Below are 13,889 nucleotides of genomic sequence, written 5' to 3'. Positions count from 1 at the left end.
TTCTAGGCAGAAATTCCAAAGCATGAAACTCTATGAAGATTTGTAAATATAGAAAGATGCTATTTTATTTAAAATTTAATGTAACTGAGTAATCTGTTTCATAACTATTTCTAATAAGAGAAATTAAAGATTGAGAGTTATTTGAACATAGATAAAAATAATTTTTTAAATTCTTAGAATACTTAAAAAAATTATACTAATTCCTTTGAAAATTTTTAATTAAGAGGAAGCAGTAAATTAAAAATATTTATTCCAGAAGAAGTAATATGAGAGGTCACAAAAATTTTTTGAATAATGATGGTCTGTATACCACATATTCAGGATAATTTTCATTTTATTTTGTTCTCTTACTTACTATGACTCCCAGTTTTTCTTCGATTGTTATGTAGTGTTTGTAAATTAAAGGGAGAAAAAAAATCCTTAGGAATGTGGATAGTCTTTTTTTTGAAAGCTGCATAATAGCATTAAAAATACATAAGTGATTCAGGAAACACATTTATCATGAACCTTCAAACATCCAAATGCAAATCAAGAAAAGAAAAAAATTCTAGGATGAGTTTGTAGAAATACCAACTGGAGGTTTCTGGCTTATTAAATGGAAGCAGCTTTTCATGACCTTTACTTGAACAGAAGAGAGATATATGTTTGATTTTCTTTTTTCAATATTGTATCTCAGAATATCTTTACGTCAACACTATAGATTGGCAATATAGCCACCATCTTCACTTTCAGATATGGAAACTGAGGGTGAGAGCTGAAGCCCTCTTCATGTTTCACTATTAGTGTCGGGTGAAGCAGAATAACTCACTAAACCAGTCCTTGATTCCTTAACACCAATTTGTAGTTTATAGAAATGATCACCTTTCAGAGAAGCAAGAACTGCCCTATCAACCAGAGATCAAGACAATTTTGGAAAGGCAATCTACAGTTTTGTCCATGTCAAATGTTTAGAACAGTGTCTATCTTATACTGTGTATTAAATCAATTTTATCTCTTAAAAGTATTAATAGTATTTAGATTGAGACTTACTCTGCAGAAACCTGTGTGTGGTCCCATCACACTGATGACTGTAGAAGGTTGTTGTTTTGCAATGTTTTGAAGTGTTCTTCCATTGCCTCACTAACTAGTGATCTCAAATTGTTGCCTTTCCTGGCTCTTATTCTTTCTAGTACTAATATTCCTCTGATGTGTTGGAGCTTGTGTAGCTCTTGCTCTGAGATTACCAAACTCTCCAACAGCTTCAATCATTTTATTCTCTTTTCCTTAAACTGAAACTTGGTTCCCCCTTGAAAACCTACTTCTCCCCAGGTCACTTCTCCGTATGCTGCTCCATTTGAAACTCTCCACATATTTCAAGTCTAGCAGGTGAGAGAAGGCCTTCTTCTTGTTTGGAGCATTGTCCTTATTTATTGTTATATCTTGCACTTGTGTCAACTCCCCTGATACTGATACCGGCTCAAGACAAGGTTGACATGAGGGAAGCCATATCGTAGAAAAGAAAAGCTCTATTGTAACTTTGAATGACCTCTGACAAACCAACCCAGCTAGGTATGCACCCTCCAGGAGATCTAACTGCTCTGTAGATTTTACGACTCCTGCTTGTGCATGTAACTCCCAGCTGTGATAAGATGATAACTTTATTTTTTTGAGTTCCTTAGGAATGTGATGACCCCAGAACAGAGAATCTATGCTGATAGCCATCATCAGTGAAAACTGAAAGATCTGGTGTGGCACTCGCAGTCAGTAACACCAGAAGGTCAACATTCCTAACCTTCTCTATATAACCCAATGGCCTATATAACTGCTGTAAGATTTTGTGCCCCCTTAAGTTGGTTCTTTTGGACATGAGTCGGCCATCTTCTCTCTTGCTATTAAGCTGTAATAAAAAAGTCATTTTGCTCCTACCACCTTGTCTCTTGACTATCCGCATGTCTTGCAGCAAGCAGAAGGCCCCACGTTAGGCTGTAACAATACTTTCAGGCTTATACTCACATTCACTGTTGTCACACGAATAGCCAGGTCCCTCCCTCTGATTCACTGAAGATGCTGGTACTGAGATCATTCTGTTCCTCTTCTACAGAGTTGTCATTGGTGCCCATGCACACCACCTATTTCATAATACGGCTTCTCAGTCTCTTGATCTGGATATTAGTGACCCCACCACCATTCCACTTGAGCGTCCATGCCTGTGGCTCCATTTTCAAAATTGTTTTATCTAGAAATTGACTGAATGCTAAGTATCCAAAATTAAAACATTATCTTATGACCACAACTCTCTGCTCTTTCCTTTTCACCTGTTATGACACTGTGACTTTTCTTTAACCTATTCAAGTCACTATTCCTCTCACTCCACTAATCATCCGTTATCTATGTCACCTCCTTTGTTCCATTCTTACCCTATACAGCTTAGACTCCGTGATTTATTATGACAACCTCTCTTTCCAACATCCAAAACTTTCTTGCCCTGTTTCCTTTCAGATATACTAAAATCTGGATATTCTGAAATATTCTTCTCTTTGCAATTATTCCTGAACAACCAAGAATGCCATCTAGGTAAAAGTGAGTTATTACAAACTTATCACATTCAAAATCCAGTAGTCATTTACTGGATCTACTTTTTCCCAAGTCAGTGTTTGCTTCCCAGTCTGTATGTAGCTATTTCAACCCTTTAGATGCTTTCATGCTCCCCACACCACACACCTTACTCTCGGTAGTTGCTAACAATTCCAACATCAGAGGAAGACTTCAAGTACCAAAATGGACCTTTCTCAACTTCTCGTCACCAGTTGCACAAAACTACCTCCTTCCGCATCTATTCTTTCCACTTTTTGGAGGGTGAGATGGGGGTGGGGCATTCTCTTTCTAATATCTAAACTTATATTTTGGTTCCCAAACTCTTGTCTCCCATATCTTCTTCTTTGACTAATTTATTCAACCTTTCCCATCAATCTAAAAATAAAACACATGCAAAAAGACTCACCAGTGACGTCTGACTTTTCTTCCTTTACCTTTACCTGTTAACCTGTGTTCTTCTCTTCATCCCTGAGGTACCAAACACCCTGGAAAAGTCATTCACCTCATTCCTTCCCATATATGTCTCAAAGTATTGTATTCTGAAATTTGTTCTCAACATAATTGCAATGCAATTATGCATTCCAACTTCACCAACATGCTTCTTAGTCCCAAAGACACTGAAGATTTCTTTTATGACATCTCTATAGCATTAGACGCCATTGACATCAGCTTTCATCATGAAAACCATTGATTTTCTTAATTACTTCCAAGTCACTAGAATTTCTGGGTTTTCCAATCTTTCTATCCACTTTTATTTTCCTTGGTGGCTCTGCTTCCATTGTTTATGCTTTAGATAAACTATTACTTTACAGTTCTTTCCTAAGGCAACTCATGTCACTTTTCACACTCTTACCTAATGCTATGGGAACAATTGTCCTTTACATGGTAGTGATGCAAAATTCTAAACTTCTAGGCCATATTTCTCCTCGGTACTCCGAGTATATTTATTTAATAGATTCCTAGACAACTTCATTTTGATACTACTAATGTACCTAAATTTAACATGTTCAAAAGAGAATTAAAAAACCATACTATACCACTCATATGCCTTGGGGCATATATTTTCTAACTCAGTGAATGATGCTGTCTTCCAATCAGTTACCCAGGTAAGAAACTGAGAAAACATTTGTCATATATACCTCTAACTTCCATTAATAAAGAATTTATTATTAAACACTACTAATTATTTAACCTATTTTTTCAAAACTATCTACTTCTTATCTTCTATATTCTTTGACCTGTTTATTATACCGTTATCACAACTTTCTGGGTTACTGTCTTCTAACATTGATCTTAGCCACCGGTCTTACCACCTTTTCCATGCATATAGCACTTCAAGCGTATATTTCTAACTTTCAAATCTTAGCTTGTTATTTCCCATTGACTTTAGGATTGAGTCCAAACATCTTAACGTGGCTAACTGAACCTTTGATAAAGAATCCTTCTTTGCAGATAAGTGTGTCCTCTTATGACATTCTTCGTGTAATGTCCATGCTCCAGCCATGTTGCTTACTATCAGTTTCTCAGATGTGACCACGGAATTTTGTATGTCTTTGTGCCAGAATATCCTCCCCTTTATCTTCATTTATCTCATTTGCTACTATCTTCCTATTAATCCTTCAGATCTCATGTGAAATTTCACTTCCTTCTAGAGGTGTTTCAATACCTCTCAAGTATTACATCCAACAATTCATTCACCTGTCAATTTACTTGTTAACCCACTCTGAATTTCAAATTCTTGGTAAGCAAAGATAGTCCTATATTTTCCCTAATACGTGGTAGGACTCAGCAATTAGTAGACACTCCCAGTATAATAGTTGAATAACAGAACAAATTAACACGAAGATTGTGTTACCCCAAACCCTTTTTTACTACCTCAATTACCTTGATTTTTTTTCTTACTACATGCTGCCTTTGAGTAATCCACAACATAACCAAAAAGAGTCCACTATATCTTGAGGCAAACTGTGAATGCCAACAATATAGAACATTTTCTTCACAATGGTGAGTATAATTTATATCATTCTCCTTCCCTCTAAAACATTTTCCTTGCATTACATCATTTTAAGCAATTTCTGAACAAAACAATGTAATGATGTCTCACAAGCATGAACAATTATACTATGGTTAATCTTTTGGGACCCAATTTGCCTAACAGACAAGGGACAAACACTTGAACTTCAGATCACTATGCTGAACCCTGATATAATAAAGAATTAATAACTGATAGCAAAGTTTATTTTAACACATGGAAAACAACTTGCAATACGTTTGACTGTCTTTTATTTACTTTTCATACTTTAGTACGGACGTTTTTAAATTTTGAGTTTCAGTAAGAAGTCACAGTATGCATCAGATGAACGTGAATTAGCTTGCCATTAGCCTTTTCAAGGTTACCAAGAATTGACACATTGCACCAAAGATCCAGCCCTACATCTGGCAATCAGTAGTCTGTGGAGCTATAAGCAGATAAAAATTAAACCATGAATTTCTCATCAACCTGGAGATATATTTAGTTCCATCTCAGAAAATTGTTGTTTGAAATCTCTGGTCAAAGAGGAACATGATTTAGAATGAACTTCATTTTGTTTCCTGAAGTCTGTTGGAAAGCGTTTAAAGGCATTCAAATAACAGAGAAATTAACACTCCTCTTCAAACTCTCTAACAAAACTGTTCAACTCCATTACACACAGGTATGGCAAGAAAGATAAACAGAAAGATATACAGATAAAAAATCATAAACAGTTGCTTATTTTTAGGAAAAAATAGCAAGCAGTCAAGTCTTATAGAATGTGGATGTTTTATCTTACACACGCTGTCTTCTGATTTTTTATAACACCATTTCAACAGTTAAAACAATAACAAAAAATCTTAACATAAATTGTGGAGAAGTCTCTGTATTATTTTTTGCATTTTTTTTGTCACTAATCTATAATGATTGTACTAATGTGATTTTCCTCAGAGACTTGAAAGAAATTCAAGAAAGCTTGAAAGACATCTATCAGCATGTACACAGCTCTGGGCCTCTGAGAATATGGCCATCAATAGTTTTAGAAAGATGTTTTAAACTTTTTCCTTCTGCCAAAATTATAAAATCTATTTTCAGGATTTCTTCTTAGAGATAATTTAATTTAAAAAATGTACAATTTATTATGTGAGCACTATTGTTTAAATTATCTATTGCTGTGTAAAAAACCACCCCAAACCTTAGAGGCCTAAAGCAATAATGATTTATTATCTCTCCTGTTTCTCTGGGCAGACTGGACAATCCCTCTCTACGTGGTGGCAGCTGGGGCAGTAGGAGAGCTGTGTGATCCAAGTGACCTCAGTCACATGACTGACACTTGGCGAGGCTGTCAGTTGAAGTCCTTTCTTTTATCCTTGTGACATTTCCATGTGTCTACCTTGAGCTTCCAACAAGATGGTGGTTGGGTTCCAACATTTAGCATTCCCGTGGAGAAAAAGCACTCTGTCGGAGGAAAATGGTCTAGGCTGAGAAGCTGTACAATATAATATCACTTTTGAGCATTCTATTATTTGAAGCAAATCACAGGGCCAGAGTCCATAAGGGGATAACAGTATAAGTGTGAATATTAACAAAGGGATTCATGTGGATTATGTAGTAGTAATCTACCACGACCATGAACTTCCTGAATCTGCCTCAAGGTACTTACATAAAACCAAACAAACAAAAAATACGACACATTGAATCATTACTCAATGCCTGCGAGTGTTAAATAAAGCACATTAATTTGAATTTAGAAGCACTTGGCCCTAAATCATAACTTTGCCACATACATGCTATATGTTCTTGGGCAAGTCACTTGTTCTCTTTAAGATTCAGTTATTTTTAAAATGGAGATAATTCCCACCATGCAAGCTAACTGTAATTATTAAACTTCAGGACAATGGATGTGGTAATACGGATCAATATGTTCAGCTGCTTTATAATCATTATATTGAGTTATATGGACCAACTTGCCATTTTCTTATGAACAGAAGGTTGTTTTTTTTTTTTAATCTACCAATGATTAAAAATGTAACCTAAGTAAAAATCTTAGAATAATTATTTCCCAAATTTGACATCTAATGTTTTGTTCTCTGTATTAAATACTTTCCTTACCCTTAGTTTCTTTGACAAAAAAAAGAGAAAAATAAATAAATTGCTTTATAGCAGACTTCCTCATGGATCTGTGAACTCTTCAATTTCAAAATTTATCCATGAACCTGGAAGACATTACACTAAGTGAAATAAGCCAGATACAGAAAGACAAATACTGTACAATCTCACTTATCTGTGAAATCTAGAATAGTCAGACACTTAGCAGCAGAGAATAGAATGGCTTCCAGAGGCTGAAGAGGGGAGAAAAAAATAAGGAAATGTTGGTCAAGGGATACAAAGTTTCAATTATGCGAGATGAATAAGTTCTGGAGATATAATGTACAGCAATGTGACTATAGTTAACAGCTCTGTATTGTATACTTGAAATTTGCTAAGAAGGTAGATCTTAAGTGTTCTTACCACAGGGAAAGAAAGAAAGAAAGAAAGAAAGGAAGGAAGGAAGAGAGGAAGAAAGGAAGGAAGGAAGGAAAGAAGGAAGGAAGGAAGGAAGAAAGGAAGAAAGGAAGAAAGAAAAAGAAAGAAAACGTCAGTTATGTGAGGAGATGGATATATTCATTAGCTTGATTGTGCGATTACTTCAGTGTGTGCGTATATCAAAACACCAAGTCACACACCATAAATGTATACAGTGTTTATTTGTCAATTATACTTCAGTGAAGAGAAAACAAATTTTTTTCTCCATAGGAGCTTTAATCACCTTGATACTGCACAAAACATTATGCAAGTTCACCATATTGTTAGAATCTTGCTAACTGTATCTGGTGAACTGTGACTGTCAAGATCCCTGGATGCCCTAGTAACAGCAGGAGTCAAAAGGCGGGAGGAAAAAACTACAAAGACTCACAGTCTTGTGCTTCCTTCTGTGCATTTGCTTTAAGCGAAATAACAAGTGCAACTCTTTTCACATCCGCTCCAAAGTAAAGGACATATTGTTGTGCCACAAATTTACTACACCTCAGAAATATGTACAACAAATTTTAAAAATATTGGGCTTACCAGGCAGCATATACCATGCTTGGGATTATAGCTCTGAGCCATTTATTGGATATTCAACATTCTACTTGATTTGATTCAGTTCCAGAGAAAGAGTAGATTCTGCAAGTTACTCAATGATGTTAGAGATACCTGTATTGGCCTAGACCGATATTTGAGTCTCTGGAAAGCCCAAATTCACATCACCACACAGACCTTGGAGCAAAGCCAGACCTTCTGATGAAGAAATAAAATTCTTTTCTGTATTCTTCTGTGTCCTTGTAGAAACTGAGTGCTGGGTAAAAGACACCAAGTGAAAATTTAGCATCAGCTATCTATCTTGTGTTGGGTATTGTAGGATCTGCCAACTCGTGATTTTGGGCTGGCACATAACAATCTACTTTAAATGGAAGTGATTTATTTACAACCTGGTTAAATAGGGTTGAAACAGCATTAACAAATTATATGAACAAGTGGTTCAGATTTTTATATCACTTATACCTGCCGCACAGACTACTTTCTATCAATCCATGCCGAGGTTCCATGGATTAGAGGTTTCAGCTGAGGAAGTTCCAAATAAGATCTGAGCCTAATGCAAAGAAGGGCTGCCACATTGTGTAGGAAATAGTCAGAAATGGGCTTGTGCCACATTACAGTCCCACTAAGTGGTGTCCCTGAAGAACAGTGGTGAAAGCAATTTGTCCCAGTGGATCTAACATTTGATCTTCCACTTCATATGGAGAAAATGTGGCCTGAAGGAATGGATATATGGTCATGCATTGAACAACCATATTTCACTAAACAAAAGATGACATACACAATGCTGGTCCCATAATATTATTACCAAATGGCTTAGGTGTGTAGTAGGCTACACCATCTAGGTTTGTGTAAGTACACTCTATGATGTTTGCATAACCTTGAACTCACCTGATGACATATTTCTCTGAATGTATCCCCATCGTTAAGCAATGCATGACTTTACACTGATTCACAGACAGTGATAAACAGGGCTGGACAGTTGGTCAGGGGACTGAGAGTTCCCAGTCTCCAGGAACATGGCACTCAGGAGGAGAGCATTTTAGATGAATTTGTACAAGGGGCACAAAGCATGCTGATTTAATTTTTTAGTTACTAAAGGGTGACTATAGCAAAGGAGGGTTGCAGCAAATGAGGAGAATTGGAGAACCTATTATATAGATAGCAGCCACCCTCTCTTCTCTCTTGCAATCCCAAGGCTTATTCTATCCTAATGCTACATTAAAAACCTTTATTTCATGATGATTATAATGATCTTTCATATTAAAAGGCAGTATGGCATAGCACCAAAAAAAAAAAATGAGACTAGAATTTGAATCATGGCAATGCCATGCGTTAGTAATTGTGTGCCTTATTCAAATTATTCAGACTTTCTTCGCTTTTATGCTGAAATATAAAACACAGGCAATCTCCTTCTTAAAGAGTAAATGTAAAATTTCCATTTGGCTTCACTTGTTCTGTTATATCTTTGAGAAAGACAAAGCACTGGAGTTTCTAACACATTTAGACTCTCTGTAATAAACAACTGCTTTTCTAATTACAGATAACTGTTGAAGGACAGCATTTTGAGATTTAAGCCAAGCAGGATATAGTAGAAAGAAACCTGATCACAATTGGGATCAATTTTAATTTGGCTGTGTTACTCTCAAGTAACATAAACTTTAGCATGTCAAAAATCTAATTTGTTCTTCAATTTCCTAATCTATAAATGGTGCTATTTTATATCTAAAAGGATTTTGAGTATTAAAAGAAAATTATTTAACCCCAGCAAATAGCACACATAAATGCATTTGAAAATAGAAAATATGTTAAAAAAAAAAAAAGTGCTCTCCTGATACATTAAAATCTTGATGAACATAGAAGTCAGTGCCATCACTTTCAAAATTCCCTGGCAGCAGGGTAGACAGTGCTTGTGGGTCAGAATGAGATACCTCCAGGACTTTAATATGGAGGTTACCATACAAGAAAAACACAGAAAATCCTTAACCGCTGGAGGCAGATAGCTATACTTAAAGCTTTATGCGTGATATGTCTTTTAAATTAAAGATAGAAAAGAGTGTCTTAAAATTTTAGTTCCTCATGTAAAGTCTCAGCAAAGAATAAATTAACAAAAGAGAAATATATATTTTGTTATGTCAGGAAACAGATGAAAGAATATATCAGAAGGTAGATGTTCTTCATAAAGCATGGACAGAAAAATGCAAAAAAGATTTTAAGTGTGTATGTATGCATGTTTCCACCACATTCTATGTGAAGAGGACAACCTTTTTGATGATATTGATCACTGCTGCCAATAATTATTACATGAGATGGATAGGTCATCAAAGCTTTTAAAAGCCAAGTTAGTAGTCCCACAAATAAATCAATTTCATTTTGAAATAATTAAGCAACTATTTAATTAGAAATTTACCAAAATACCAGCTGAGGCTTCACTATTTAGCAGCTATAAGAACTTCACTATGCCATTTCATCTTGTCTTGAAGGTAGAGTATGCATATATACGCAAATATATTTGAAAGCATATTATGTATGACCTTTTACCATCTAATCCATGATATTTTATATTCAAATTCTACTTATATCTCTTCCCTTCTGCCACAAGCAACACATAGTAGTCTAATAATAATTATATTAATTAGAATAATTGTTTTGCAGTCCTCAATTACAATATGCCCTTAAATGCTTTGCTACTTTTTTGTTTTTTTCTTTTTGGTGAGGAAGATCAGCCCTGAGCTAACATCTGACGCCAATCCTCCTCTTTTTTATAGAGGAATACGGGCCCTGGGCTAATATCCATGCCCATCTTCTTCTACTTTGTATTGGACACCGTCACAGCATGGGTTGACAAGCAGTGCGTCTGTGTGAGCCTGGGATCCGAACCTGCAATCCCCCGGCCCCCGAAGCGGAGCACAAGTACTTAACCACTGCACCACCGGGCCAGGCCCAATGCTTTGCTACTTTTTAAAGTGCTTCTCACTATGCTTGTCTCTACCGGGTGAATGATGATTGAAGAGTTGGAGAGACAACTCCTACTTATCCCTCAAAGCCTATCAAAATCCCACCTCTCCTGTAAAGACCTCCCTGATTTCTAATTTCCATCCTGTGATACCCGCCAGTTTTCATCTCTGTGTTCCAGAAATATTTTACACACAACTCATTACATATCATATCACTTTTATGGCAACCATCTGTTTCCATATTTCTTCTCTGGATAGATTGCAGACTCCATGGGTGGAAGCCAGGCCTTTTTCATTCATTTCCTAATGTACCCCCCTAGATGCTTGGTGATGGGGAATCAAAGATCAACTTTTGGAGTAGTATTTTGATATTTCTCTTCCTCATAATTAATCTTCTTTACTTATATCAGATATATTAAGGGACATATTGATGACTTGATTTTAATGTGCTCACCTCTCATCCCAGGTAAAATGACTAGCTTTCAAAAAAATGGGAGGGGGAGTTTTGACATAGATTACAATCCAGTCAATGAAGCGTCTGACATTTCCAAATGGTCTTATAGAGTCTATTTTGGAGTGTATAATAGAGTCTATCTCTATTTTTTTGTTTCAAACTAATAAGGAATATATTTTATATAATAGCACATATGCGCATAACTGAAATAAAACTAGAGGAAACACTCTTTACCTTTATTTCAGAAAATGCCACCTAAAATGTTTTATTCCAAAATTGATTGCATTCTATTCTACCACATTTTTAAAATACTCATTTGGATCCCAAGTTTTAAATACAATCTATGAAACGACCTGGGTAGACGGTGTTCCTATTTCTTCTCCAAGAGGGTTTGGGCAGCAACCAACTGCAGGATTTTGTCAGTGACTCTGTCCCAAGGGATCTTTCTTAGAAGTATGATCCAAGTAAGATCATCAGAAAAATTACAGTCCACACCCCATTGGGATCCCAAGGCAGGCTGGAGATCAATTAACTATCAATTAACTATTCTCTGGTTTTGTGGAACCACACACCTATAGCTCTTTCTTTAGTATGACATTATTCCCCAAAAGTTCCCAAATTTGTGAAATGCTATTATTTACTTATTGTGTTTAATTATCTACAGTGTTGTTGTTGTTCAGTGATGGGAGTTTTATTTATCTTTGAAAGAAAGATAAGAATTGCTTTGTGAACTTTCTTACAACATGTCTTTCAAAGAATTGAATATCTAACTCTCCCAAGAACCTATTCCTGAACATTTTAAGACATAATGCTCTCTCTTTGTCGTACTCTTTGAAATGCACATGAAGTATTTGTTTCCTCTTCCAGGTGGTCTCTAGCTGTTATTACATAATTTCCTTGTTGACCTGGTCTAAAGAGCATTCTTCTAGATTGTTTACTTAGCCAATATGTGGCCATAGCAAGGATGTGCAGGAAAACAGGGTTTTAATAATTATTAGGGAGCAGTGCAGCTGCTATGGACTAAATTGTATCCCTGCCACCCCACTTTCTACGGCCAAAATCCATATGTTAAAATCTTAACCCCCAATGTGATGGTATTTGGAGATGGAGCCTTTGGGAGGTAATTATGGTTAGATGAAATCATAAGGGTGGGGCCCTCCTGATGGAATTAGTGCCCTTATGAGAAGAGACACCAGAGATCAATCTCTCTCCCTTTCTCCTCACAAACATACTAAAAAAGAAGAGGCCATGTGAACACATAGTGAGATAGTGACTGCCTACAAGCGAAGAAGAGAACTCTCCCCAGAAGCCAAATTTCCAGAACATTGATCTTGGACTTTGCAGCTTCCAGAATTGTTAAAAAATAAATTTCTCTTGATTAAGCCACCTATTTTATGGATTTTGTTATGGCAGCTCGAGATGACAAAGGCAGAATCTCTGTGGAAATCAATCCTCTACGCTACAAAGGTCTTTGTTGGTGGGGGAGAGGAAATAAATTATAGAATGATTTCCTTTATTCCAATATAGTGCCTTTTTTTTGTATTCTCAGCAATTTAGGGAGGTCAGCATTCAACTGAGGATGCACCAGATACCCCAGATATATCTTCTAGAGGTTTCAAATAGATATGAGGTGAAAAACACAGCTGAGCTTATACACAGTGACCTTAAAATACATAAATGAGAGGGTCAGTAAGGGATTTGGTACAAATTCTGGCATCCAAAGCAAAGAGAAGTTTACATCCCCTGGATCTGAATTTGGTGATGGATAAGCAAAGTATTGTGAATATGGTTTGTGGGACAACAGAGGTGGACTTGGCTGTTTCATATACTGGCTTTGAATAAAATGTTTGCCACATAGTGTCCTATTCAATAGATTTCCAACTATAACTCTAGGTTTCAGTATAATGAGAGGGAGTGTCAGTATCTAACGTTGTTTGTAAATGATGCATTAACACATCTGGTTCACTGAAGAGGAAAATGCAACAATTCCTTAGTGATCACAGCCTGATATGATCACATTGTGTCAGTGTTGAACTATGTTTGAAATATTAAATAATTATTTTATAAACATGCAGTACTTAATTTTAAGCTTGCAAACATACTTAATACACATGGTAAAATGCCCTATTCTTGTTTAAGTTTTGTTATAAAATGCCAGGACTTGGTAACTGGTATTGATGTTGGAACAATAACTAAGAAGAAATCTTCTACATAAATTCTTTCATATAAATTAGATTGAATTCAAATGGCAATGAAAATAAGTTATTAACCATAATTTGTTAAGATTGTTTTTTTACAATGTTTTTTCAACATTAGTTTTGTGTATGTTATTAAGGGCTCTTCCCAGTGAATGTTTTATCTTCCCATTTCTTAATCTGTCAGGAAAAGAGTTCTGCAAAGTTGATCAAAGTTTGGGGGAGGGGAGAGTATTTGACTAGGAGACACGTAGGGAAACTCTAAGTGTGAAGTAACTTTTCTGCATGTTACTGAGGTGGTAGTTATTTGACTCTATTCATTTGTCATAAATGCATAGAAATGTACATCATGAAGAGTGAATTTTATATGTAAACTAATGAAAAATTGACCAGATTGTTGCAAATGCCAGGAAGAAATGCATACTATGATAAATGTATCTAACTGTATTATAAATGTATGATATAACCACACTGAAGGATTAACTGACCTAAGTGACTTTGGACAATGGTGTTTTGATTAGAAACTGTAAAACTATAGACAAAAGGAACTGTACATAAACTCTGTATCCTAGTTTGTA

This window comes from Diceros bicornis, chromosome 31, assembly GCF_020826845.1.
Source record: "Diceros bicornis minor isolate mBicDic1 chromosome 31, mDicBic1.mat.cur, whole genome shotgun sequence".
Taxonomy (NCBI): Eukaryota; Metazoa; Chordata; class Mammalia; order Perissodactyla; family Rhinocerotidae; genus Diceros; species Diceros bicornis.
This window is presented reverse-complemented; position numbering follows the sequence as displayed.